Source organism: Vicugna pacos, chromosome 29 (genome assembly GCF_048564905.1).
Source record: "Vicugna pacos chromosome 29, VicPac4, whole genome shotgun sequence".
Lineage (NCBI taxonomy): Eukaryota > Metazoa > Chordata > Mammalia > Artiodactyla > Camelidae > Vicugna > Vicugna pacos.
The window spans coordinates 10,373,570-10,401,239 of record NC_133015.1 but is presented as its reverse complement, the minus strand read 5'-3'; the positions used below and the strand labels follow the sequence as shown (position 1 = coordinate 10,401,239).

The 27,670-nt window shown below is 38.6% G+C and overlaps 1 protein-coding gene and 1 long non-coding RNA gene across 2 annotated transcripts in view; both read left to right on the top strand.

The window, feature by feature from the left end:
- Positions 1-27,670, top strand: part of ZFHX4 (zinc finger homeobox 4) — a 173,211-nt gene that overhangs the window by 38,382 nt on the left and 107,159 nt on the right. The window lies entirely within an intron of this gene.
- LOC140690238 (uncharacterized) lies at positions 23,245-23,989 on the top strand. Its single transcript, XR_012065430.1, has 2 exons — positions 23,245-23,352; positions 23,713-23,989. It is a non-coding gene; the product is annotated as an uncharacterized lncRNA (long non-coding RNA).

The following is a 27,670-nucleotide window of genomic DNA, read 5'->3' as shown; positions in this document are numbered from 1 at the left end:
TCAGTAATTGAGCATGAAATTATATAGGAAAATATGAGTCCAAGTTTCAAGAAATCAGCTCTGAATTAGGAGTGCGCTGAAGGTCGAGGCCGTTGTCTTCTGCTTTGCTACTGCTATTTTTTAATTTGCAATAGATTCATTGAGATATAACTCATATATCACGAAATTCGCCTATTTAAGGCATACAATTAAATGTTGTTTTAAGAATAGTCACAGAATTATGCAACCAACACCACAACTGATTTTAGAACATTTTCAACACTCCAAAAAGAAATCTTGTGCCATTTACTGCAACCCCCTACTCTCCACCCCCAGTAATCCCAGCCTGCTCTGTCTCTGCCCTAAGCAACCACCGGTTGCTTTCTGTCTGTATAGATTTGCCTATTCTGAACATTTCGTATAAATGGAATCATGCGCTATGTGGTCCTTTGTGACTGGCTTCTATCACTTAGCATGATGTTTTCAAGATGCATCCATGTTGTAGCATGAATCGGTACTTCATACTTTTTTGTTATGGCATTTTTATGGTTTACATAAACCACATTTTATTTATCCTCTCATCAGTTGATGGGCATTTGAGTTGTTTCCACTTTTTGCCTCATATGAATAATGATGCTCTGAATGTTTGCATACAGGTTTTTGAGTGGACATATGTTTTTGTCCCTCTTAGTGATATACCTAGAACTGTACTTCCTGCAAGGGCAATCATTAATTTTTTTTAATTTTATTTTTTTTGAAGTGTAGTAGATTTACAATGTTAGTTTCCAGTGTACAGCAAAAGGATTCAGTTATACACATACATACATATGTATATATTTTAGGTTCTTTTCCATTATATGTTATTATAAGAAATTGAATATCATTCCCTGAGCTATCCAGTAGGTCCTTGTTGTTTATCTATTTTATATATAGTAGCGTGCATCTGTTAATTGCCAACTCCTAATTTATCTCTCCCATGCCCTTTCCTCTTTGGTAACTATAGTTTGTTTTCTATGTCCATGAGTCTGTTTTGGTTTGTAAATAAAATTTGTATCATTTTTTTTTGTTTTTTTAGACTCCACATATAAGTGAGCAACACAAAATTAACGGGTCTCTCAGTACTGCGGTCATTTCCTATTTGTCCCTGATCAGCTCCTTTTCCCATTTCCTTTAAAGAATATTACAAATGTTTATCACTCTCCCAATGCTTGTTATTTATCTTCTGCTCCACAGCCAGTAAGTCCAGCGAGAACATTAATTTTAACATTTATTGAGCACTTACTAGATGGTAGATAATCTTCTAAGTTCTTTAACTATATTAACTCATTTGATTCTTAACAGCAAACTTACTAGGTAGGCACTGTTGTTGTACCCATTTTGAAGATGAGGAAACTAAGGCAATGAAAGCATAATTCATTTATCCGAGGTCACATAGCTGGTACCAGTGCCAGCAGAGTCAGGCTTTACAGTCAGATTGACTGGTTCCAGCACCCACAGTCTTCAAGAGGACACTTTGTTGCAGTGAAGATACGTCGAGAAAGATGCCTGGAAAGGAAGGCCTTGTTTATGGCAGAAGCGAGTGGACAGAAGAGGGTGACTATAATAGTTGATCTGAGAGAAGGACATTCTCTGAGACGGGAAGACAAGAAGTGATGAAGAGATGGATAGAGATGTAGAGACTGTGGGAGGGGGAAGCGAGGGATGGCAAATTAGAAAAATCACCGATAACAGTACGTAGGTTTTTAGCCCTTTTTAAAGTCAGAATGCAAACCATTCTTTGGTTCATATGATGCTCTTAGAAAAATATCTGTGAACGGAATTCTCCATAGTTGTAGGAATGAAAAATTGGTATCTGCTGATAACTTAAAATGACTGAAGCGTGTTTTGTTAGACGGATGTTCCAGTGGTACACAGAGGCTTGTCTGTCCTCCTCGCCCTTTGCTGGATCCCAGAGCTGAGAGAAGCAGACACAGGGTTTCTGAAGCAGTTCCTGTCTTCAAGCAGCTCTCCAGGTTTTAGAAGAAAATACACAATACTTTTGATCTCTGCTTGATTCTCCCTTGTGAATTGTCCCTGTTAACAGCTTTTCTGAATTCCAGAAGTTTGTAGGATGTCCTTAGTACTCTATATAACACATTTTAACAATGTTGACTCTTTTGTGTCATCGAGACAGTTAATATTTAGATTTCCTGTCTGGGGGAAAAATTAGAATCCCACCTCGCAGAACTTTGGTAAAGTGGTTGTTTTCACACAAGTAAAGGTGTTGTCCCGTTGTTGAAAAATAATGCACACAACAGTATAATTTAAATATTCTTTCCCTTTTTCCTTCCCACCTATGTGATCTTTGTGAGCATGTTTTTTTATGTTATCAGAGTGGTAGAGATATGGATAAAGTGAAAACTACTTGCTGCTTTTTTTTTTTTGCTAGCTAGAAGGACATTTTTCTTTTTGTAGATATAAAAACATAAATATACCTGTTTCTAATAGCTACTCTAATTAATGACTGGTAAAACAGTCCTGATATTCCATCTGTAGCTATTTCAGGCATCACCCTATTTTATTCAAACAATTATAAATGACCTTGATGTTTTCATTTTCCAGGGACTTCCTCATCTTCATAAAGCCTATTAACAGGGGTAGGGTGAGGTCAGAGGTTTCTACTGTCAGAACATCCCGTTGAGTAATTTCTTCTTTCTGTTTTGCTATGAAAAAATGTTTTTAAGGCAAAATTATGCAAGAAAACATGATAAGTTCCCATATTATCTCAGACCGAAAGATTCTCTGGAGCTGTTTTCTTGAGTCTGAAACACAGTGAGACTGAAAGATGGGATGACCATTTCAGCCCTTATGTCCATGGACATCAGTGATTTTAATAACCATTCACATGGCGGGTATCGCTTTGGATACCCTCTGCTATTAGTATCTAGGGGGTGGAGTGTGGTGGGAGGGTGTGGGGTGATGTCTCAGGGAAAGGCAGGGGAGATACCCACGTCCGTCTCCCCGTAGCCCTCTGTAACTCAAGGAAAGTTTAAAATAAGAGCTAGGCATTCACTGTCTTGAAGTGTCCAACTGACTTTCTCACTCTTTATGTGGTTTTTGGCAAGCATCTCTGTGCCTTAGTTAATACATTAGTAAATGGAGAAGAAAACACTCCGCTGAGTTCTGTAGATCTTAATTAAGGTACAAAAATAGCCTTGAAGACATATTCTGAGACGAAAGCTCTTCTTATATGTGGAAAATACTGCTCATGTCTTGTCAGCTCATCTCCTCCGTTGGCGTTGCTTTTCGTACTGGGAGATAACTTCTGCTTTTCTTATTATTGCTAAGACACTCTCCTTTTCCATTTCTGTAAGTGCCCTCGGTTACACTGTTCTATCTAGGACTTGTGGTTCCTGAAAAGCCATTCCTAACTTCCCCTCTCCAATCGGCCTTCAGCTGAAATTTGCTTTGAAGAGAAATGTAGCTACACTCATCAGCTTGAAAATGGGTAAATTTAGCTCATAGAAAATAACTATTTGTGTCTCCTTTTATGTGCTTTACATTCACTATCCATTCTTCTTTAGAAGGTTGTCCGCGAAAAGGAACTGTGTGTTACACTTTTAAATACCAGTTTTCAAGCCTGCCGAGTGTGAAATTGCAAATGTTTGGTAGCAAGGGGAGCTCACACAGCTGAAAAGTATGTTTAAAGCTTCTGTGTCTGGCATTAATTTTGCTACTGCCTTTTGGCTGGTACCACAGTTTTTTCATCTGTAAAATGGGTTCTGAGTTACTGTGATGATTAGAGTCAGCATCAGCTCAACGGCTTTTGAGATCTGGTCTAAGCGTCATCATGTCTGTCATCCTCAGAGCTGACTTTATCCTGAGTCTTAGCAAGTTTCTTGTCTTAAATTGCTGATGTCGTTACCCATTTATATCAGCTTTCAGGTTTTCCACTGTTTTGTTTAATCTGCAAGTGTATGTTTATGTATTTTTCTTGTAAACAGGAAGCAGGGTAATAAATCACATACAGAGAAATAACTGAACTACGCCTCTGAATCTCCTGTGCTTTTCTTACTTATTTGACTGATCATCTCATTAATTCATTTGTTGAGAGCCCACTCTGTCTGGCCCTGTGTGGGGGGAATAAGGAGATGGCATCAAACAAGGCAGACTCAGGTCTCACTCTGGTGGCACTGACAGTTTAGTGGGGGAGACAAACACTAAACACATGATCACACAGTAGGCAAAGAAATAGTTACCTACCGCCGTGAACAGATAATATTAAGTAGTTGTTTTCGATTCGGAACGTTTACTTGTGTCACTAGTAAGTAGGTATTTGTGTAAGTCAAACTCTTCCTCTAATCTTGGAAGAAAGGGAAGAATTTGAATAAGACCCTGGATCGAGGTATTTAGAAAATTAGATGGGGCTGAACCGAATTGACTTCACTAAATATTGACTGTCACGTAGAGGAAGGCATTTATTTACCACTGAGCGTTGGGCAGAGTGAAAGCACTTTCAAGCTTTTTGGAGTCATGAGACTTTTCTGTGAAAAGGCATTCTAGAAATGGCTGTGGATCCAGTTGACAGATTTGTACAGCAGGTGTAGTATGGAAGGTTAGTTGGCCTTAAGCTGACCATTAGACTCCCCGTTGGAACTTTTAAAACATACTGATTCCAAGGCCACCGCATCTAGGGGTGCATCCAGGAATCTCTTTATTTAAATGTGTGATCATCAGTTAGACTTGAGCATCACTAGTGCGTTTTGAAGGTCACCGTCAATCTGAAGACTCCTGAGAAGATAAGGACTACGGCACGTGTGCTGAGCTCAGCTCTGTTAGCGTCTGTCCTTCCCACATTCAGGAGAGAGAAATTATGCCCTCTGTTGTCCCCTCTGCCATTCCCCATTCCTAGACTAAGACTTTGCTAGAGTCTGTGGATACTGAGTACTCTGTCCAAGGAAGTCCTGGAAGGCATGGCCCTCTGTCTCTCTCCTTGTTTTGCTTCTAAGAACCTGACTTGATATACCCCCCACCCCCCAAAAAAATTCTATCTCGGTAGGAAAAATGGCAAACTTATAAAGAAAACCTTTCTGTACAAAACAGCTGTTCTTTTGTTGAAGGTCTGGCACTTGAGTGAGCTGTTGGGCCAAGAAAGCACTTTCTGAGTCCAGATGTTGGTTAAAAAATAAATAAATAAATAACACTCAGGCCCCTGGATTGAATTTTGTAGGAATATCTTTGCCGGTGAATTTTTGGAATCACACTTTGTCTCATCAGAGATGCAGAAATCCACCCTCCCTGTACATAAAGATATCCCCTGGCAGCAGATCGAGTGTGTTTTCTGAATAGGAATCTGACAGGTCTCGGGAGAGCCAGCTTCCCCAGGCCTGCTGGGTTGTATGCTCATTTGTAGCTCACTGAAATGATGCTGTGATTTTTCATTTTCTTGCTATTCTAGGAAGGCAGATTCTCAGGTTTGTTTTTTGAGTTTTACTTCATATCAGCATAGTCTCTCTCTCTTTCTTGCCATAGATACGGGTATCAGTGTATGTGTGCGTCGGGTGTGTAAGGGGGTGAGTGTGTGTGTGTGTGTAGGTATGTATGTCTATCCCTTTATCTTGTTAATGAAAGAACTGTGTTTTGTATGTTCTATAATTTGATAATTTTCTTTTAATGACATCTGTACTTTTCTTTTCTCCCAAAGCATCTAATATGTACAAATGTGCTGGCAGGTACAATGACAACCAGTGCTAAAAAGAAGCCAAAAAATATGGTGCCCAATTTCATGACCAACAGACTGTACATTGTCAGAACACACAACTCTGGAAAAGTTATTATAGTTAAGCACTTGCAAGTTACAGACTGGATCTTTGTTTCAGAAAGAAGTAACTTTTCTATAGATCACTTTAAGATAATCAATCAGTTCTGTGCTGACCCCTGAGCTACTGTAAAATGCCAATGCCAAACTGTGTCTGAGTCCCACTGGCGGTATTAAGCCAGGGTCCCACAAAGGAGCAACGCAAAACAATCTGCTTTCGCACAGACTGAAAGAACTGACTAATAAAATCACTGAGTTATTTGCTGAAAAAAATCAAACCAGTTATTTCAGATTTTGCTAATGATTTGATTGGCTTGATCAGTTACTTGAGTCCAGTTGGAGCATGTAGGTCAGTGCAGAATAGAAGTTTCCCATCCTGCCTGGGGCGAGCCTGGGCGTTTGGTTATTTAAGGATAATGTTCCATAAGCACGTGTGAGTGTACTATAAACCTTATGAGGTTTGTGCTCAAGTAAAAGACATAGTCCAGTGTTGTATGTTTGTGTGACCTAGAGCATTTTGCTCTACAGTAACAGACATTATCATCTTCCTTTGCCAGTAGAAATACAAGGACTTGTCACAGTCATCGTCTTTTGATACCAGTTAGCAGTGTCACAAATTAAAGCATTAGTGGATTTGTGTTGCTTGAGGAAGCAACTGATGTAAAAGACCAGAGATCGAGGAGATAAGGTAGTTGACTGTGTCGTGATTCTACATATCATGGGGTCTCCACACCGGTGGTTGACACCTCTGAACATACCTTCACAGGCAGCTCAAATGAATAGTTCATTAGACGAAAGATGTATCTTGGTGGGGAGGGTATAGCTCAGTGGTAGAGTGTGTATGCTTAGCATGCACAAGGTCCTGGGTTCATTCTCCCATACCTCCACTAAATTTATACATACATAAAACATTAAGATACATCCCCAAAGGAAAAAAAAATGGTGACTAGCAGACAACAAAATCAAGAGAGGATGTCCTTTTTTTCATAGAAGAGGAAATACATTTGCAGTGCAAACCAAATAGCCTTCCCAGGATTTGAAGAAGTGCATTTTCTACAATTGCATTGTTTTGAATCTCTACTTAAATAAAAATTTAATGATGATTTTCAAAAGATATTTTTACAGGAAATATTGATACTTCTGTGACAAAGATTTTGGCCAAATCATTAATGTTGATATTATCATTGAAGGACATGTAACTCGCTTTTCAGGAGGCCTGTAACCTGGGAATATGGAAATGCTTCTGTATATTATGGAAGGACTATTAGATTAAATTTCTTCTTTAATTTTAGTAGTAGTTTGAAAGAGTAATGCATTTATTCCTGTAGCACATTTTGTATTTGCTTAGGCATGTCAATGATTTTTCATATTTCTGCCTTTTAGCCTAGATTATGGATATATTCTGAGAGAAAGTTACAAGGGGTAACAATTACAGAGAATGAGAACCCACGGTTAAAATTATATGCGCATTGAACTGCAATGAGGGTATTAAAAGTATTTCATCCCATTTGTAAAATATCTTCCATGACTCTGAAAGGGCAGTATTTTTCTAATTATATCTGCTTTAGTCTGCAAATGGATTACCTTATAAGAACTCTTACAAAGCGAAGAGTCCAAAAATAATTGAAAGTGTAAGGACAGATAAGATGGGCATATAAAGTCCTGGAGCAAACTTGTCTCAACAGCATTCACAGAACAGGGAAAAAAAAAGTTTATCTTAACTCCTGCTCAGGTCCAGGGGAACACCTTAAGCGTTAGCATCTTGATGCTTCTTATTGACAGGGAGTGCCTACTGCATAATTTCTAGCTCAATTCTCCAATGTCTGGAAGATTGCATTTTGACTCTCCCCAATATTAATAACCAGATTTGATCTGCGGTCTGTCCAAGGTCAGGCAGACTGGCCAGGTCAGCCTGTTTGTCTGTGTGCAGGAACTGTGACGTCTACTCAGAGTGACAGGTGGGGGATGGGAGTGGGGAGGCCAGGATGTTAGCCTTCAGACCACCAAAAGGAGCCTCTTCCTGCTGGGAACAAAGAGCCCCACAGGCTGTGGCTGCCTCCTCCTCTTCCCACCCACCCCCTCGCTCATAATATTTTCACAAGTGATGCACTGTTGAAGGAATGCATTTCAGAAGAGGTCGATGATTAAAATCAGCTCAATAAAAACAATAATATCTATTTGCATTATTGTTCTGAACTTTTATTCAGACTTGACAGTGTTTTATGTGGATTGGCTTTGCATGGCTTTTCCTATTTTAGGTAAGGGATTCAGCTATGCTAGAGTGTGTGGCATCGTTATTCCTAAAACACCCCTGGATTTTGCAAGTAAACTGGTACGGAAGCTCTAGAGTATGGGGTAAGACATATTTTAGAAACCAGATAAGCAATTTTTGAAGTTCCAGAATTTGTAGTAATTCTACTATGAAACATATCAAATAAACTCTTCTGGAAAAAAAAAAAAATCTTGCCTCTTTCTGGGTAGAAATTCCTAAGAAGCCATTTGGTTCCTAATTGATTTTCTACGTCAGTTGTTCATTGAATAGATAAGTCGTGCCTGTGATATTTGATTACAGAGCAAGGCACCCATTTAACCTTCTGTTCTTTCCTGGCCAGGATTTCAAATACGATGCAACGTTCCTCCCTGAGGCTCAGCAGGATTAGACAGCTAGCGGTAATCCTTGATACGCTGAAATAGACCTGATAGAACTTCACCTCACTTGTTTAGGATTATGCTCCTGCATTCAGCTCACCCAGCAGCGTTAACCCTTTGGGGACGTGGGCTGGGATATACTTGAATAGTGAAAGCGGTAAATAAGCAGAAACCTATTCATGCATTCCAAGCAGTTACACCTTACTTCTTGACCAAAGCAGAACAATTATTTTAAAGGTAGACCAGATGTGTGCTCTAAAGGGATTGGCCAAAGTTTTGCGCCTTAGACGTATGTCTTGAGATTTATATGACTTTATCTTTCTTAAATATAATTATGTTTCAAGAAACTTTATGAAAAGTTCTGGTTTGTGTAATAGCTTCTCCACCATGGTCACGGTTAAATCTGCTCGTGGAGAAGGTGAAGGATAAATGGCTTCAAATAAAGTAGACCCTTGACATTCTCGGTTAACTGGAACCAAAGCAAGAAGGAAAACCCCCAAACCTCATTTTAGCCAGTGGTTTCCAATCTCTTCCTTCTCCTTTCATTAGAGCAAATTCCATAGGTTGGAGTTTAATTTTCTCTCTTCCCCCTCTGGGAGATATGAAAATGAGCTAAGAAATGTCCAAGAGGCAGGAAATCAGTGGGTGAATGAGAACTAGTAAAAGGTAGAGTTAACCCACAAGTTGGAAAGCCAGCCCCACGTTAATCAAGAGATGAAAGGAGGAGTGTACACTCTTCTGGTGCGGGTGGCAGGACTAGCCTTTATCAGGGTTCTTAAATAGTTTACATTGAAATCTGCTCACGACACCATGAGGGCCGTCAAAGTGAGGACCTCGCGAAGTGACAGGTTCAAAGTGGCTGATTAGTGACGACGAACGCAGCCTGGGAGAGAGCCCCCCAGTCGTTATGAAAGTGATTACCCGGCCTCATCTATGTCTTTTGGTGTTGACTCTTTAAAAATTCATACTCACAACTAGTTCTATTAATTATTGAAATAAGTGATTCTGGCTTGGATGATTAGAACATTTTCCACCATGTTCATAGGTTTTACAAGTATGCAAAGTTTTATTTGAGAGACTTAACCTCCAGATAATGTTGTGATGATGACTGTGACCTCATTGGCTGTGGTAATATTTCAAGGTCAGAGATAATTTAATGCTACAGCATTGGTACAACCCCCTCCTTTCCTGAAATCCTTTTGTCAGTAGGGTGTGACTAGAGAAAGCATGCTTTTATTTAAAAATTCTGAATAGGGCAAATACAATCACAACCAGAGGACAACTATGAAGAATTTTTGGAAGCATTTTCTGTTCTTTACCACATTCTCCCGCCCTACAGATTTACTGCAATTGTAGAGGTAGTCCATGTCATGATTACAAGAAGGGAAATATGGTGCATACTTTGCACTTGGAAGCTTAGCTTTTTTGTAAGAACTTAAATAAATCCAGGGAGTTGATGGATGAGATTAAGGCTGAAGCAGTGGTCCGGCTGTAATAATATTTTGTTTTTGTTTGGTAGAGAGTGAAGAGATGCTGTGAAGCTGGGAATTGTGACTTGAAATGATTCTGGCAAATCTTTAATTCACTGCCCTGCCTTTTAGTTACTTTTTGTACAAAATGTCTAATTTTCACAGTTTTAAAGAGCAAAGATGATTTCTTTGGTTCAGTTTTGGTGACATATTATTCCAATTAATTGGGAAAGTGCTCCCATGGGATGCATGACTCGAGGATGGGGCCTTTTAGACTCAGTCTCTTACTGTGGTCCTGGATTTGCCCTTTCCTCCTGACATGCTTTTACATATGCTGTTGCTGAGGTTCCAGTTCTTTGTTGTATGTTATAAAATTCTATTGCATCAGCATGAACAAAACAGAAATATTATAGACGTGAACCTTTCACCCCAAAAGACATATAACAGATTGAAAAGCTCCAGACCAGGGTAGCAAGAATGCTTGCAGCCAGCATGGATGGGTTTACGGATGACTAAAAGCTGGTATTAATAAATCTCAAAAGGAGAAGAATAGGAGCAGAATTTACTGAAGTCTATGAAATAATGAAGAGACATGGCTGGACCATGTGCATCTTGGTGCTGTGTGTCAGAAGGAACTGGAAATCCTTCCGTGTAACTGGGAGAAAATGCATTTCGAAGTGACAAAGGAGAACGTGGTGTTTGTTTTTCTATTTGCTAATAAAAAGTAATTTACCTCGGGAATAATTGAGTTAGAAGATTATGGAAAAACTAATTCATCTTGGAATCATAAGGACAAAGGAGACCTTGAGGAGACTCCTCCCTGGCAGACAGGCAATATTAAAACCATCTCCCAAGGATGTCCATCTGTATTATTTTTAAAGAGAAGGAACTGGTTTAGTTGTGGTCAATGGAATGCTTTGTGACCACATGAACAAAGAGATAATAACTGAAGAGTTTAAAAGTCTGAAGCAAATGCATTGATTCTGCAAACTCTGTTCACATAATATGCTGTTGCAAAAATTCTTGAGTTTTTTAAGAAGAGTTTTGTTTCGGTAGTATACTTTTAAAGCCACTTTTTAAGATACCCTGGGATGTGTAAACTTGGCACACTCCCTTGACTTGGGAGTGGTAGGAGTTATGCACAAACAACTACTACAATTTGTGTCACCACGAAATAGCTAAAATTCTATGAACCAAGAAATGTTTTACGTTCAGTCCTCCTGGTAGCCCAGCAAGGTACTTGGAGTTACCACTACCGCCTTACAGATGAGGAGACGAGACCTAGCAAGGTCAAGTGTCCTACTCAGGGTCATGCAGATAGTTGAGGAGCTGGGGTATGAACCCAGGCTTGTCTGCCTGTCGGCTGTGCTCCTAATCCTTGTTCTTTACTGCTAAGCTCCTCTGAAGGCTGGCATTATCCACTGGGTCCAAGGACACCTCGGGCATCCATCCATAGGTGAGCTTTCAAAAGGTGTGGAGGGTGAATCGTCTGGGTGTATAAAAAATATACATTTTCCCCTTGAGGAGTGTTTCCATACCTCTTTTAAGAGTCTCAGACCCTATACATTTAAGAGCAAGCATCCTAGAAAGTGGACACAGAGAGCTACAAAGTAGTAAGACATTCTACAAGTAGAGTATGGCGACCAGGATAAAACAGGAAGAGGACAGGATTTGGATGAAGTCTTACAGGACTGGGATAGGTGGTCATCAAGCTTGGAGGTGGGCAGAAGGGGAAGAAGCCCACGGCTGAGACAGGAAAGAGTTGATTGTTTCCTCTCCAAGTTACACCGAGTGGGTAGAATTGTAGACATTCACCTTCTCAGCAACAGGAGACTGATCCAGACGTTAGTAAAAGTACATGCCCAGGGGATCCGTGGGTTGAGTCAATATGGGAGCTGCCCTAACTTCTCTCCCATTCAGTCTGATCTGTAGATGTCAGCAGACATTTCATTTCAAATATCACTGAAAGAACGCTGAGTTTCCAAAGTCAGGAAGTCTGTTGTTTTATATTTTTAGTCTCAGTAATGTAGAACAATGCTCTCTCAATATGCAATAAAATTCTATTTCTGAATCAAAAGAATGAATGCTGGTCACACAGGAGTGACTAGTTTTAGTTTTAGCTAGCATCCTTCAAATGGAACATGAGAATCAATTTTTACCAAATGTGATCATCGTAGGTACCACATTTAATTATGATCACTTTTTTTTTGTTAAGGAGTAAAATATATGGTAATCGTTCCTAATACATTCTCAGATGCTGTTTTTTCCATAAAAGAATATTTTGTTGACTTGAATTCCTTTATCCGAGTATTATTATGTATGTCATCAATATAAATGGGTAAATGCAGGCATTTTCTGGTAAAGTAACTTTTTTCAAAACTATTTTCCTCTTTAGAAGGGCAGTCTGCTTCATGGGATATTTAAGTGTATCTATGTTTAAGGAGTATTAATTATTAAATTATTAAAATTCATAATATTTTATAAGTTTAAAATGGTATTAAAACTAATGAAATAGCTACATTATCAATGTCATGTATATTTTGAGTGAAAACAAACAATTCTTCCCTAAAATTAAACATTCCTTCTGAGTTCTTGCAAAGCCAAAGCTGTAAGTAACCTCTCTGTTGGCTTTAGCTATACAGTAAAACCAAAGAAATGAGATATAATGGTAATGCCTTAGTTTATTTCCATGTTCAAAATGCAAAAGAAAACCTAGGCAAATATGAAAAACAATGCTTTTAAAACATGACTTGCTTTCAGAAAATGCCACTGCAGAAATAAGGAGGGGTTTTCAGAAATGCGATTCTGCCTCAGTATCCCTTCGGGGAAGTCCCCAGTCATTTGTTTCAGAGGCTGCATTTCTAATAATGGTACTGTCATTTTCTTCATTCTTGCCTTTCAGAACAAAGTGGGGGGGAGTGATTAAAATAATCTTCCAAGCAGACACCATTACATTGAGTGGACCCTGGCACGCAAGCCGCTTTTCTAAAGCAGCACTTTTCAGTTCCCACTGCAGATGAGAGTTAAAAATCCACTCAAAGCAGGGAGTATTTAGACAGAGATTCATCCAGCCTGTGGAGAGGCCTGGAATCATATATCCTCCTGTGTGTCTAGCTCATGAAATCATCTAATACAATTGCCTTTTGTTTTTTAATTGCAGAAAGGAATCTGGATTTCCAGCAACTGTCAGGGGAAAGACAAAATAGCATTGGACAAAGGTTTAAATGAAAATGAAAGTGAAACAATGTTAGGACCAGCAGGAAAAGATAGAGGTCTAGTCCATTTTCCTAATGGGGAGTAGTAAGCTAGCCTGGCTGTACCAGTCTTTTTTTTTTTTTTTTTCCTGTTTGGTCATCTCAGTGGAGACACGAAGGGCTGAGCGAACATGAAGGCTGAGCTGCCCTTCTGACTCCCTCAGAGCTGATGCCCACGTCTGGGCTGGGACACACTGGTTACAGAGATGCAGGCGCTCCCCGGGTCTGCGCTGTGAGTGCTCAGTGACCAATGGGGACCCGGAGCCTGGGGGGCTGTCAGGATAATACGTTTCATTTAAAGGAGAAAACAATTTTAATAACGGATGTTAAAGAACTATTTGAAAACATGTCCTCACTGCAACTTTGAAACAATGCTACTTGTCAGAGCTGTAAATAGCAGTATCAAGGGAAAAAAAAAAAAACCCTATACGTTCATTTTAGTAAATATTCCTTTTGCATTATATTAAAATATTTTCATATGATGTCCTCCAGTTTTAAGAGCATGCCCAGATCGGATTTTCTTTTCTGTAAATGGCCCTAATAAAAGTTCATCTTCCAAGTGTTTTACAGTTTCGTGGTCCCCAAACCTCAGCAGGGAAAGGCCCAGCTAATATGAGACACATGCTAATAAGAGACTGATTTTCCATTTTTAATGTTGTATGCCGATGCCAGATGATGTATCCAGCTAACCACTTTAAACCTTTCAGTAAAGGTTTGATAATAGATGTCATTATTGAATGTCCTCATGCATGCTCCTTTGAAACAAATGATCACCTATTAGAGGATAGAGACAAAACACATTTACTTGAATGAAATGTTTAATAAAGTGCATCAGGGTTTGTTTTTATTGGTATTGGTCTATGAATACTTTATGTGCTAATTTAGGGTTTAGGAGTACTTAAGTCATCCAAGCTCTCCAGTCTGAAAAAGGCATGTACCTTATTATTATAAACGCCAGCCTTTAATGTTTAGAACATATTTATAAAACATACTTGTCCTCTTCTTAAAATTGAAAACATCTGTTACAGATTTTCTGTTAAAATGTTGTGGACGAGAGACCCTGGTGAGGAGGCAGTCTGCCATCTTGAATGGGAATTAAGCTGACAGTGCATTCTGCACCAGTGAGGCCGTGAAAACAAACAACAACAAAAAAAGGCAGATGGTTCATTTAGTTTAGTAATTGTAATTTGTTGTTCATTAAAAGTAATTCCCACACAGGCATTCTTTATTCTGATACAGTACATGGAAAATTTTACCCTGGTAAACCTGGCCGCCTAATTTTTTTCTTTAGCATAATTTGCAACGGCGTTTGATAGGCAGTTGATTAGAGCAGAATGATTTCTTTAGAATGAAATTTAATTATAATTTTTGCAGCTTTCATTAGTCTGCTTTTGTAGCTACCGTGGCTAAACAGCAGGGGTTTGGCCCTGAAACGCTGAGCATCACTTGATCATTTTCAGTGTAGTCTCTCCCTTTTCAGATTATGGGACCTTCTCATTGTAGTTTCTGCATCTCCAGCAAATGAGGCTTCTCGATAAAAAACTTCAGTGCACTTTGCCATATACTTGAATATATGTTTACAGGAATAAAGTTAGGATCACACTGATTTAGCATCACACTGTGTATAGTCTTTGAAACATATTCAAGAGCTGAGACATAGTTTAGTCTTCAGTGTTATATAATATGTTATAAGAATATTTCTTGAATTTATACCAGTTGTTACAGATGCTCACAAATAGCACAGATTTTACCAGTGGGGATTCCGCTCTTTAGAGATACATGAAATTGTTTGAAATACATTTTAAAGGAAGGAACACGATACTCTGTGGACACAGGATTGAGGATGGAACAGATTTATGGAGGAACCAAGTCTGTTCCAGGGTTATAATCTGATTGATGTATATAATATGATTTCAGAAAATTCTCTTCTAAAATGAATGTATATCTGACAAAATCAGTAGATATAACCTCAGAAGGAATTTGATCCTTTGCAAGTGTATACTGTTTCTGCTGTGCCATTTTGATATTTTTGGTATACACAACCACATTGATATGAATGTAATTTTTGCAGAAGAAGATAAGAATTGTGGGGGTTTCTGAACCGCTAGGTGAATTGTGTGTTGGATTTATTTTGCTTTGAAAATTCGTTACCCTGGACTTCAGATTTTAGACAGCATTATAAGAATATCCAGGGAACAAATCCTTCTCTATTGAGTATTTTTCAACCATGGGGAAGAAAGCCCATCTTTTCTCCCTTCATGAAAAAACCATTCGAATTCAATAGCGTTAGCAATATTTTGATGGCTAAAATAGCATTTGAAGGGAATTTTATGTAGATATTTTTTGCATTCACAACTTCTTGTAGCCAGAGTTGAAAATCTTCATAATTAACTATCCAGGAAATGGTTTTAACACTGTAAAGAAAGTCTTCTGTTTTATAACACAATTCTTGTTTCTGTGGAATATGAACAAGACAGTGTTTATTGTAGTCAGAAAAATTGTTGGCATGATTCTGCAGAAGTGAAGAATCTCTGGATTGTCTCAAAGTGTTAGCTACCCATTTGCAGACAAACAAGCTTTTAGTGTGCAATTTAGGTCAATGGATCGAGGGGAGAAGATGTGTTTAGGCGACAGATTTTAAATCACCATAATATAAATATGCTTCCCTTTTCATCCGGAATTTGCTTTCTTTCAAGGTAATTTAGTGCAGCAGACATGCACTTATGCTCGTCTTTGTAATTTTAGGGATTAGGACAGTGAGGATTAAATGCTGACCCTTAATCTTCAATATCAACTTTAAGAGCGAAATATAATATGCAAATGGAACACATTCATTTTGTGTTTATATATTTTAATCTCTGTAATTTAGTCTTAAGAAGATGGAAACTCATCTTTGCCTTATTTATTTTGAATCCTAAAGCAAGATGCCATTAAAATCTTTATCCTTCTGTCTTAGTGGATAAATGTTTATCCTGTAGGGCTTAGAATATAATTTTTTTAAAAAATGGCTTTAACCTAACAACACTTTTCTATCAAGGGAAGTGGCATGTGTGTCTGATGTAAAAGCGTAGTTAGACTTAACTTGTGTTGAATAAATGGCTAAGTTGCTCTGAAATGGTGAAGTCCAGCTCTGAGGAAAAAAAATACTCACGGTAAACTTTTGTTTTGAATTGTTTTTTTTTTGAAGTTAGTAAATTGAATTTTTATTAATAAAATCAGTTAGTGTATTTCTTTGTTCTTAATAAACTTTTCCTTTGTGGTTTGAATTTCAGTGTATGGACAGAAATGCCTTCTAAATAAAACATTTATTTGGGTGAAATATTAAACTGATATAAAAATCTGGGCCCTATTTTCTTAGACAAGTAACTTTAGAGCCATATTAAGTAAGCAGATCAAAAAGAGAAATATAGTGTGAAAAACAGAAACAAAGACCCTTTTTACGCCTCTCAGTCTACTGGAAGAATGGCGTTAGAACAGCCTGCTTGGGTTGGCTCCGTGGCTTCCTCACCTAGGTCATTTCCAGTCCATACACAAAGGTCTACCAGCTCTCTGAATACGTAACTTGAATGCCTACCGTATACAATTGATTTTGGAGCTGCTTGTGATGGATTAATGGCTGTGCGTATATTGTCAAAAAATGCAGATAATTTCAGATGGCAAGTTGTCCTTCAAGTTTTTCAAAATAGAAAGGTACAAATCCCTTGATTAATTGTAGGCATAGACCTGAGCCTGTTCTCAGGCATCCAGACCCAGCATTATGTCATCCCAGATAAAAGGAACATTGAACACCAGATCACATGCTAGAAACATGTACTTTTCACCTAGACTTCTTTATTTTTTAATTCAGAAGCTTATAACTTCCAGCAAATACACAGTTGCTTTAACAATCAAAATTACACCTAGAGTTTAAACACTTACTTACTGAATCCTAAAAATGGGCTTAACTGATGGAACCGGACCGGTGATGTCTTCCCTCTCTGGAATCACAGCATTTTACACTCGCAGGAGTCAATCTGTGTGGCGCTACCTCTCCCTGACTACCGCAAGTCAGTTTAGTCTTTCTCGGGTACTTAATGCAGTTTTATCCCTTCTGGGTTATACCTGACACACAGTTTTGTTTTGTTTTGTTTTTGAAATTCTTGACTATAAGAATAAATGATAGGGTTTTTGGAAAGCTTGTGCTGGTGGAAAGTTCATAATGTGGGATTCTCGTAGTACCTATGTTGTCAGGTTTTGTGAGGATTAAATAAAATACTGCAGATACTAACTAATATATATAAAATAGATAACAAGTTCATACTGTATAGCACAGGGAACTGTATTCAATATCTTGTAGTAACTTATGGTGACAAAGAACATGAAAACAAATATATGTATGTTCATGTATGACTGAAGCATGGTGCTGTGCACCAGAAATTGACACAAACATTGTAAACTGACTATACTTCAGTAAATATATATACACCAAAATTTTTTTTAAAATGATGCATGCTGTCTGCTTTGCTTATTGCCTGGACCATAGGGTAACATAGTGATAAAAAGGTAGTAATTATTTTTATGAATTTACCTGTCATGCTATTATATTGAAATGAGTCAACTGTAATTGTACTAAGCAGAGGATGTTTGTGAAAAGCTGTTTTAGTCACCATGAATTTACAAGAACCCATCCTAACTTGTTGTCAGTTGCGTTAGCCGATTGGAAATGGTATTGCGTTTTTAAAATTTGATTTCTTCCATGCTCTGTGAAGTTACATTCACATTTTTAACACGTGAAGTTGAATCAGATCAAATCTACAGATCTCCATTTAAAAATCAGGACAGAGATGTTTCTGGGAGGGGGCAACATGGCCTGGCTTCTTAGTGGAAGAGATGAAGTCTCGTAGTTTTCTAGAATTTAACTTGCAACTTGGTTACATGTAAAGATCGTGTTACTAATTAATGAATTAAGGCATTGCAGATGGAAGGAAGGTTTTGCAAAAATGGCCCCCAAGATGATCTTTTGTGTCACATTTGTCAAAAGTTTGGCTTTTCTTGTGGCTGGGTAGAGAAAAACCACCTCCTGGAGACATTCTCTTAGGACATCCATCCAGCCTTGCCGTTGGTCCCTAGATGCCAACTAGGATCCTAAGGTTTATGAGTGTGTTTGCTGATGGTTCTCCACGTGGTTATCCTGATCTAACCAGGTCAGTTAAGTAACATATACTCACTTGCTTATAGACACAGGACAGAGAATGAGTGAAGCTTTCGTAGCCAGTTCTGAACACTTGCTGATCATTTAGCAAGTTCAGGTTGTCTAAGTGGGAGTTATAGTGGCAATCTCCAAGATCTTTAAACTTCAAAAATATTCCTCCTAAAATTTAGTCACTGAACCAAAGTCACTGATTGGCTAATTTCTAATACTCATAATCTATCTGTATTCCTTATATAAAAATCCAAGAGGATCAGCAGAACACAATTTGTCTCTTTTTTTTCCCTTATAACCAAATTCTTATAGAACCATGTGCAGCAGTGCACGCAGAAACCATGATTTAGGAAGTTGTTCTTCCTCTGTCTGAACCTGGAGATCAGCAGAGACTAAGGTATGTGGCTCTCAAGACCATGTCCCTGTGTCATAGATGACAGAATTATGATCTTGGAATCTTCTCCAGGAACTAACTGTCCCATTAGATTTGACTATAGTTCTTTTTAAAATTTAAGTCTATATTAAATTTTGAAAAGTTAGAAATTCTTACCCTTAAGTGTTATTTTTTTTCTCTTTCTATTCACCTTGCTCCTTGGGAATACTAAGAAAAGAACTATAAACTATAATAATCCTTCTTCTAGAAGCTCATGATATAACAGCCTCATGGTTACTTTGGAATATTACCTAGAAATCAAGGAAAAATTTTTTTTTCAATATTCCCACTTCTTAAGTGTGCCTAAAGGTCCATGCTTTAAAAAAAAAATACAATGACCACAAACTGAAATGGGGAAAGCAGGAAATTCTTTCCACTCAAGTTATCTGGATAGGCATCCTAGAGAGGATCCTTGAACTGGACTTAGAAAATTTGTAGGGTTGACACCTGCCAAGATGGGGATAGTCAGGGAAGACTAAATCAAGCTATCATGGGAGCATGAGGAATTCCATTTTCTTATAGGCATTCTTGCCTATCATGATTAAACGAAATGCTCAAAAAGAAAGAATGTACAAGTTAAAATTTAATATTATGAGTTTATTATCATTCACAAGTAATAAGAATATAGTGTCTATTATATTTATAGATCTTGACCTTTGTTTGAGAAGGGATTCAGGTTCTAAAATTATTCAAGGTGATTTTCTTCCCCTTCCCTCTTGAACAAAATAGATTTGTAAGTTTTAATCTCAAATTGCTAAAACTACAGGGTTACCACAAAAATAAGTTAGATCTCAAAAATAAGTTGATATTCGATTAATTTTGAAATGCAGTGGTGGTGGAAGGGAATTGACGAACGTGAGATAAGTAGTATGGACTTTACTCTGTATTTGTTTGGTGAGTCTCTTTTAGTTTGGGTTGGGAGAGTGTCCTCCAGAAGGTGAATTTGTGAGCTGGAGCGCTTCACCTAGAAGGGCTCTGACGGAAATGATCCTGTTTGTTTGGTTTGCCTTCCCTTGTTTCCTGTGTCTGGCACATACAGCATGCACACTAGTGTTAGAGAAAGGAAAAAGGAAGTGAATAAAAAAGAAGAGAGGAAGAAAGGAAGGGAAAGAGGGAAGGAAGGCAGAGAGGGAAAGAGGAAGGAAAGGGAGTGTGTAGGATAAATTGGTTGGAGAGGAGATTAGTATCAAGGACACAAAACCCTTGCTGCTCTAGGAAAATAAAGTCAATCATTAGTTTTTACTCAAGTCAAGGAAATCTTGAAGTAAGAACTGAAATAGGAGGAGGGGAAGTATTTCAAAGATTTTTTCCTCAATAGAATTTACAAAACCTGAACATTGCTTATGGGGGTGGTAAAGGTAAAGACTGTAGAAGAGTTACAAGTGACTACGTTGTTTTCTAAAGACATGGTGGTAGAGGGCGACTGTGTCCGAAGTAGATAACAAAAGAGGGGAAATTACTTGAGGTAAATTGAGTACAATTTTTAGCACATTGGTGTTGGAGTTTCTTAGAGGGCATCAAGGGGAGGAGGTCATACAGTAGGGCTCAGGGACTTCTAATGTAAATTTGAAGATCATATCCATTGAATTAATAGGTAGAATAATGAGGGTGGATGAGATTTCCAAGAGAGGAGTGTACAGTACAACCCAGCATGTATGGAGGTGTCTCTGGATATGAGAGGTGGTAAGAAAGAGGAGGGGCCAATGAAGGAAATTACCTGAAAGGTATACAAGAGTAGAGGGTCAGGGAAACCAACTAAGGAGCTGTGTTAGGGCGAGATGATGAGTGTCACAGATGCTGAACAGGGAGAGACTGGGAACAGGTGAGAGCAAATTCCAGAAGTGGTATATAAATTACTCTCTGGGGAAGTTGTTCCGTGAAGAGATGCCAAAGAGAGGTGGCTGTGTCTCCATGAATGAGATCTATGTATTTAAATCTTGTGAAATGCACCAACTTTAAAACTGTGGCTCCAGTCGGGGAGAAATAAGAGTGCACAGAGCAATCCTAACTTGAAACCTCTACCTCTCAATAGCAACTCGGGCAAGAGGTGTGAAGACCGCATTCAATGGCCAAGAGCCAGATCAAGTCCGGTGATTCTAGAATATTTCTTTTTACTCTCCATTCTTCCCAAAGCATAAAATCTCACGAACTAATGTAGGCAACTGAAATGAGTTATTCAATCTGTATCTATATGGGCCAAGATTCAGGAGAGAGAGATGTGTCTTTTGGGTAGAAAACAAGGCAAGTTCCTATTTGGGGGTAAGAACATTGAGAGATGCCCTGACAGTGGCCACTCGGGACAGTGTAAGAACTCTGGAAGGGCTGTGCAGTGTAGATAGAAATGGACACTTAAAAATAATCAGAAAGTTTTGTTCCCTCTCCTTACATTACCATTCTAAAAACCAATTATTTCAGATGTACATATTTTGGGGAAAAGCGTAGTCAAGGCTTGCTTTTATCTTTCCTGTTTCAGAAATGACCACGTTCTCAGCCTGAGCTCTAGTGAAGGCAGGAGCGGAATAGTTTCTGAACAACTCCAGCTGGCAATTTTTGGTTGTATTGTCCAGCCTTCATCCAGTGACACTGAAGTTACTGATAGACTCTTGGAAATACTGTTTTCTTCGGTTGCATTGCTATATGGGAATGGATGCTTGATTGGGATTTGGGCACAATGTACAATGAAAGGTGTTTCCACGTAAATAGGTCCAGCATGTTTGTCCCAAGGGGAATAAATACAAGAGGAATAAGCAGAGAATGAAGATGCTCGTTAAGAGCTGGTAGAAAAAGAAGCAAGCATTCGGATGGTATCGGTACAGTCATTGGGTGATGTGGACGAGCCATTCAAAATTCTAATCATGACACTCTTGGAGTTATGATTTCCTTCTCTTGTTGACTAAATATACTGTGCTTATTTGAATCTGGGCATTTAGGCAGCAAAATCGATCTCGTTTCTTTTATCAACAGCCATGCAACCAGACCTTTACCTACCGTCCCAGAGGGCCCCACCCCTCAAGCTTAATTTCTAACTCCTGCCTGGCTCTCCTGCTCACTGACTGCATGAAGGAAATGAAATCTCAGAAAGCTTGAGAGTTTAGATGGTGCGCTCAGTACAACTCAGACCTGATAACATCTGTTCATTTAATGCCTAACCCATTAACTCAAAATGACACTGCTACACAAGGAAGAAGTGAGGGGCGTGGAAGGGATAATTTTAGACTTGGTTCCACTCTGAGCATTCCTTCTGCAAATGCATGTTAATCGCAGAATCAAAATAAACACACTTAATTGAACAGTATTGTGGATCAATAGAATCATTGACTGAGTACCACTGGTGCTCACTTGAGGTAAACAAGTGATTTAATAGTCTCCACTTCCTTCAGGCCTCTTTGGTGTGACCATCAATAGCCTGCTGCTAAATCGGAACTGGCAGTGACCAAAAGGCCTGCATCAAGTAACCTGGCTTGACCTTCCCATGTGTATTATCGCCTGACGTCTTACAAGCCATTTCCTCTTCCCGTTCTGTGTGTCTTGCAATTCTTGAAGCTTAGCTTGTGTGAAAACACTTACGCACACACCCCCTCTGTTACCTTTTATAAAGAAGGTTATTTCTTTAAGGGCTGGAGTAAGAACTGTCCTTTCCAAACTTTTACTTTATTCCAGTTTAAACAGTCCACGTATTTGACATTTCCCGCTTGTACGTGCAGTGCAGCAGGATAGGAAAAAGGCCATGGAGGATGGAGAGGAAGTTGAAAGAAAGTAAAATGTGCAGTTGGCCACTGGCAGGCACAGATTTTAAGACTTCAGATTGAGTCTTGGAGCTGGGCTGTGATTAGCTTCCTTTTGGAGATTCTATCCATCTCTGAACTTCTGCAGGGAGAAACCTATAAGTTCCCACGGCCAGAATCTTTGTGGCACGTCCAAACCTCATCCCGCGGACTGCATGCCGGACACATGCCGGCTAGACTTCTCGTCAGTCCGAGCTCCGTTCTGTCGCTGGTGTTGGCTAAGACATCTCTACTTCACGTGAACACGACTGCCACCCACGATGGCCATTCTAAGTCAGTGTATTTTGGAACACGTGCAATTCAGTGGAGACCAACTGAACTAACTCAGAATTTCATGTGGAAACACTAAGCCTCTTTAAAATTCCCAACTGAGTCCTGGGGAGAGAATCAGTGCAGGCCAGGTGAAACCTGACGAAGGAGCTTCAGTCTCAGTTCATTCTGTTTGTCTAGAACATTTCACTAAGCAGAGCTGAGTGAGCAATATTAAAAAAGAAGACTTCTCAGTGGGCATTAGAAATACGTCATTGGCTAGTAGTAGTCACAACGTCAACTTGGTTGTATGCAGATGCTTTCAGTAACGATCAGATCTATTAAGGAGCTAGTAAATCTGGAGGCTGATTATTTTAGTGTCTTCTAAAGGCCATGCCCATTGCGATGCATCAGTGTCATTCTGGAATGCTGGACAGGCAGCTCAGCCCTGTAGTTCATCCAGTCGAACTCCATTACTGTTTGTTGGATGAGGAACTCAAGCCCTTGTAAAAAATGTCGTGGCTGAATATGGTTTAACCCCTTCATTGTCTAAAGGCGAGTACCCAGCCCTTCCTGTGGCTTTTCTGGCCAGATCTTGGCCACTAACAAAACAATGATGATGACAACGAAAGCAGTTTATGCTGTACTTTCTGTGAGAATACCTTTGCTATTGGCAACGCATCCACCAAAAGTGTGTTGTCAGCCCCAGTGGCGCACCTGTCAGTTGAGGCTGCCTCTGAGTTTGGATAAGACTCTCTGTGCTGTCTGCTCTCCTTAAGAGTTTTTAAAATCTAGATGCTCAAGCTCCATGCTGGAGTTTCAATCTCGAGATAAGAGCCTGGAAATCTGACTTGGGGAAAATACTCTCTTTCTGACGCCACGTCAGTCCAGGAATCCTTGCTCTCTCCACCCCAGAGCATGGACCATCTCCGCAACATGACAGGAGCTTTCAGGCGTGGTGCTCCTCCACGGACTGTCTGTCCCTTCAGTCGGAAGGACCCTTTCATCTTCCCCTAAGGAACATATGCTCATCCTTCAAGGCCAGCTTTACAGTCAGCTCTGCTTGGGGCACTAAATCTACCGTCACACCCACACTACCTGGACGCGGATTGGAATGTTCTGTGACCCTCCTTCCTTGGAAACACTTGACTTTTGATGAGATTAGGAAAAATAAATATGAGTTGAAAGGCTATGTTCTCTCTCCTTACTCATAGTAAGGTCTCCACGGTTTGCAAATGTACGAGAAAACAGCCGTAAAATGAAATTCTTAGTTGTGCGGGTACAGTTTTTATTTCCTTTTTGGGGTGATTGATTCCAAATGGTAGACATGTATTGACATACTGAATAGTGGCATTTTTTGGGTAGAGCTGTATTTCTTGTCTTTTCTTTTTTTTTTTTTTTTTTCTTCTTTTAAGGCCCTAAAATAAAAGGGATGGTTGAAAAGTCAATCAGTTTCTGAATTTTGTTATATAAGTTTTCTCGGAGATACGTAGATACACATTTTAATCTTAAAATTTTTTCCCTTAAAGAAGATAACTCCAGTGTACATTTTAGACTCCATGGCAGAGTCAATGTTACAGGCGGTTATAGCATTTGACAATAAGACTTTTGTAACATTGTGCACGAACAAGCTTATGATTTTGATGAAAGGTAAAGGTTTATGAATTAGAGAAGATTTTCTTAATGATTAAAATAGTAATAGTTTTTTGCAGCTTTGGGACAACACAGTTATTATCAAATGGTATTTAAAGTCACATTAAAGTATGCAGGGCAAATTTTATTTTTTTAATAAAGAAAGGTTCACTGAACGTAGTGGCCTGGCCTGAGAGTTAAAGTGAGTAGGAGTCTTTGACAATGGGCCAAGTAGTAACATCGCTAATGTTTTGCGTGACGTTTATTTCTTCAGGCTGGACAGTGGTTTCTGGTAACATGTCTTTGGAGGGTGTCACTTCTCGTGGAACTTTTTAACCTGCCTGCAATCAATCCAAGTAATGCTGTTATTTGATGTATAAATTGCTTTGAAAAGTAGACCTCTTTTCTTTCTGCTTTCATGATAGAAATTCTAATCAGAGAATTGAAGCAGGAACTACACCTAATCATCATTTTTGGAGTTTCATTCTTTTGGTATGAAAATTTTCATTCACTTTTCACTTAAGAAAGGAAAAATTAAGATCTGGGCCGTTCTACTTTGACTAAGACATTCTCAGTATTTTTCTGTTCAAACCACGTAAAGCAAATGCCAGTTTTTTTTAATTATTTTCTTGTGTGTCTAGAAATAACATTTTCTAGTCACCTACTAGAAAATGAAAGGATCTTTACACGCGATGATGTAAAGTTTAAGAGGAAGAGATGAAGACTGAACAACTGTTCAGGAGACTAGTAGAATCTAGTATAAAAGAGGGAGGCCTTCGTCTGTGTCTTTGGCTCAGTCATTTCAGCCCCACTGATGGTCACACGGCTTGAGAGCATCTCACTAAGTGGCCGTGAACTTGACCGATGTACTCTTTCGGTTAACTATGATTGTACTCTGCTTATGAATATTTTCACCTCATTATGACACGCTGTACAACAAAAGCCTTAATTTTTATATTTTCTTTTTAACAAAATATGGCCAAAACCTCACACATGCACTAAATTCAGTACTTGTAGAGTTTCCATTTCTTTTGTAATTCGCTGTATTTTCCAAGGAAAAGTGATGACTGTGGTAACTTCTGAAACCGAGAGTAACAAAATTTTCAGCATCTGGCAAATTTCCTTTAAGGAATTGGTCCTCAAGAGGTATTTTCAGAAAGAGTATATATACTTGTAAAAATCACAAAGGGGAAAATAGCATGCTTTATCAAACCTAAATTTCTTGACTAAGATTACTATTAAAATAAGGGGGATGTAGTCTTTTGGTTTCCAAATATTATTTGTGTCCCCTTGTCTTTGCTTTTATGTTTTCAGTACTTAACATGGGACTTAACCCAGTAAGAGGAACTGAAAGAAGGAATGAATAAAATTCCTTCCATCACTTTATTTTTTTTCTTTTTAAAAATTTATTTATTTATTTTAAATTGAAGTATAGTCGATTTGTAATGTTGTGTTAATTTCTGATGTACATCACAGTGATTCAGTTACACATAGATGTTCTTTTCCATATTCTTTTCCACGATAGGCCTTTACAAGGTATTGAATATAGTTTTTTGTGCTATACAGTAGGACCTTGTTTATTTTATATACAGTAGATAGTATCTACAAATCCCAAACTCCCAATTTATCCCTCCTCACCATTCCCACTGGTAGCCATAAGCTTGTTTTCTGTGTCTGTGAGTCTGCCTCTGTATTGTAAATAAGTTCTTCTTCTTTTTTTTAGATTCCACATACAAGTGATATCATACGGTATTTTCTTTCTTTCTGGCCTCCTGCACTTAGTTTGACGATCTCCAGGTCCATCCATATGGCTACAAATGGCATTATTTCATTCTTTTTTATGGCCAAGTAGTATCCCATTATACTCACATCTTCTTTATTCATTCATCTGCTGATGGACATTTAGGTTGCTTCCATGTCTTGGCTATTGTACATAGTGGTGCTGTGAATACATGGGGATGCGTGTGTCTTTTCACATCAGAGTTTCCTCTGGATATATGCCCAGGAGTGGGATTGCTGGGTCATAAAGTCTATTTTCAATTTTTAAACTTATCTCCAAACTGTCTTCCATAATGGCTGCACCAAAAGACATCCCCTTCCCACCGGCAGTACAGGAGGGCTCCCTTTTCTCCACACCCTCTCCAGCATTTACCATTCGTGGACTTCTTAATGATGGCCATACTGACTGGTGTGCTTCTATCACTTTAAAACATCACTTTTACTCAAGATTCCATCGTGGGTCTTATTGTAATCTCTAAATATTTTTATAACCTTATCTACTCACATGATATTAGTGGTCTATTAAATCCTTCTCTGTTACCTAAGCATTGTGTTGAATTGTAGATTCCATTTCCATGTGGACGTCGGTAAGGTTCCCAAACCTGTGTATCTGCACTGACTTGTGCTCTGGCGTTTTCAGTACTCCACCAACTACTGCTACTGACTTACATTTTGTTAGGGGAATGTCTACACTCCCACTCGCTGAAGTCTGAAATTTTCTCTTTACTCCTGTCCTGTGTTTCTATCAAACCAACTGCCAAACTTTGTAATTTCGTATTTAGCATCTTTTCTTATGTCTTTTCTTGTTTTTGTTTTGTTTTTTAATTTTATTATCTCAAACTTAGACCATAGTAAAACCTCCAAATCAGCCTTTCAACTTAACTGTTCCTTTTCCCTCCAGCCTACTTTATGCAATTGTTGCTACCATAATGGAAGTCTTAATCCACTTTTTCATTCATGTAGGCAGTTTTATTTAGAAATCTCAGTTCCTCTATTTCAACTCATGTAAAAGCTAAATTAATTTATGTTGGTTGGAATTATTATCAGTTCTTGAATAATAAAATCAGAATACTTCACATCTCTATTGTGATGTAAAGTTGACAGATTGCTGTCTTCTGTTAGAGTCCAGGTAAGAAAAAAAAAATCTAGTAAAATGAACAGTATTAGAGAAAGACTTTGTCTGGAATGACCTGGAAAATTCAAAAGATCCAGGCTTTCTTTAAAATTGATGCCATGTGTACTCAGTTCAGTTCTGGACCATTGTGTTCCGTGACTATTCAGTTTAGACTCTTTACCATCTCTATGTGATGTGCCATTTTCTGTTACTTATGATTTTCTTGAATTTAATGGAAATATTTCACAAAGTGCTAGTCTGGAGTCTTCTGACCTCAGTTGTCTAGCAAAAAATTGATCTTTTCTATGATCTTACCCAGTTGATTCTCTTTCAATCTCTGGATGAGTA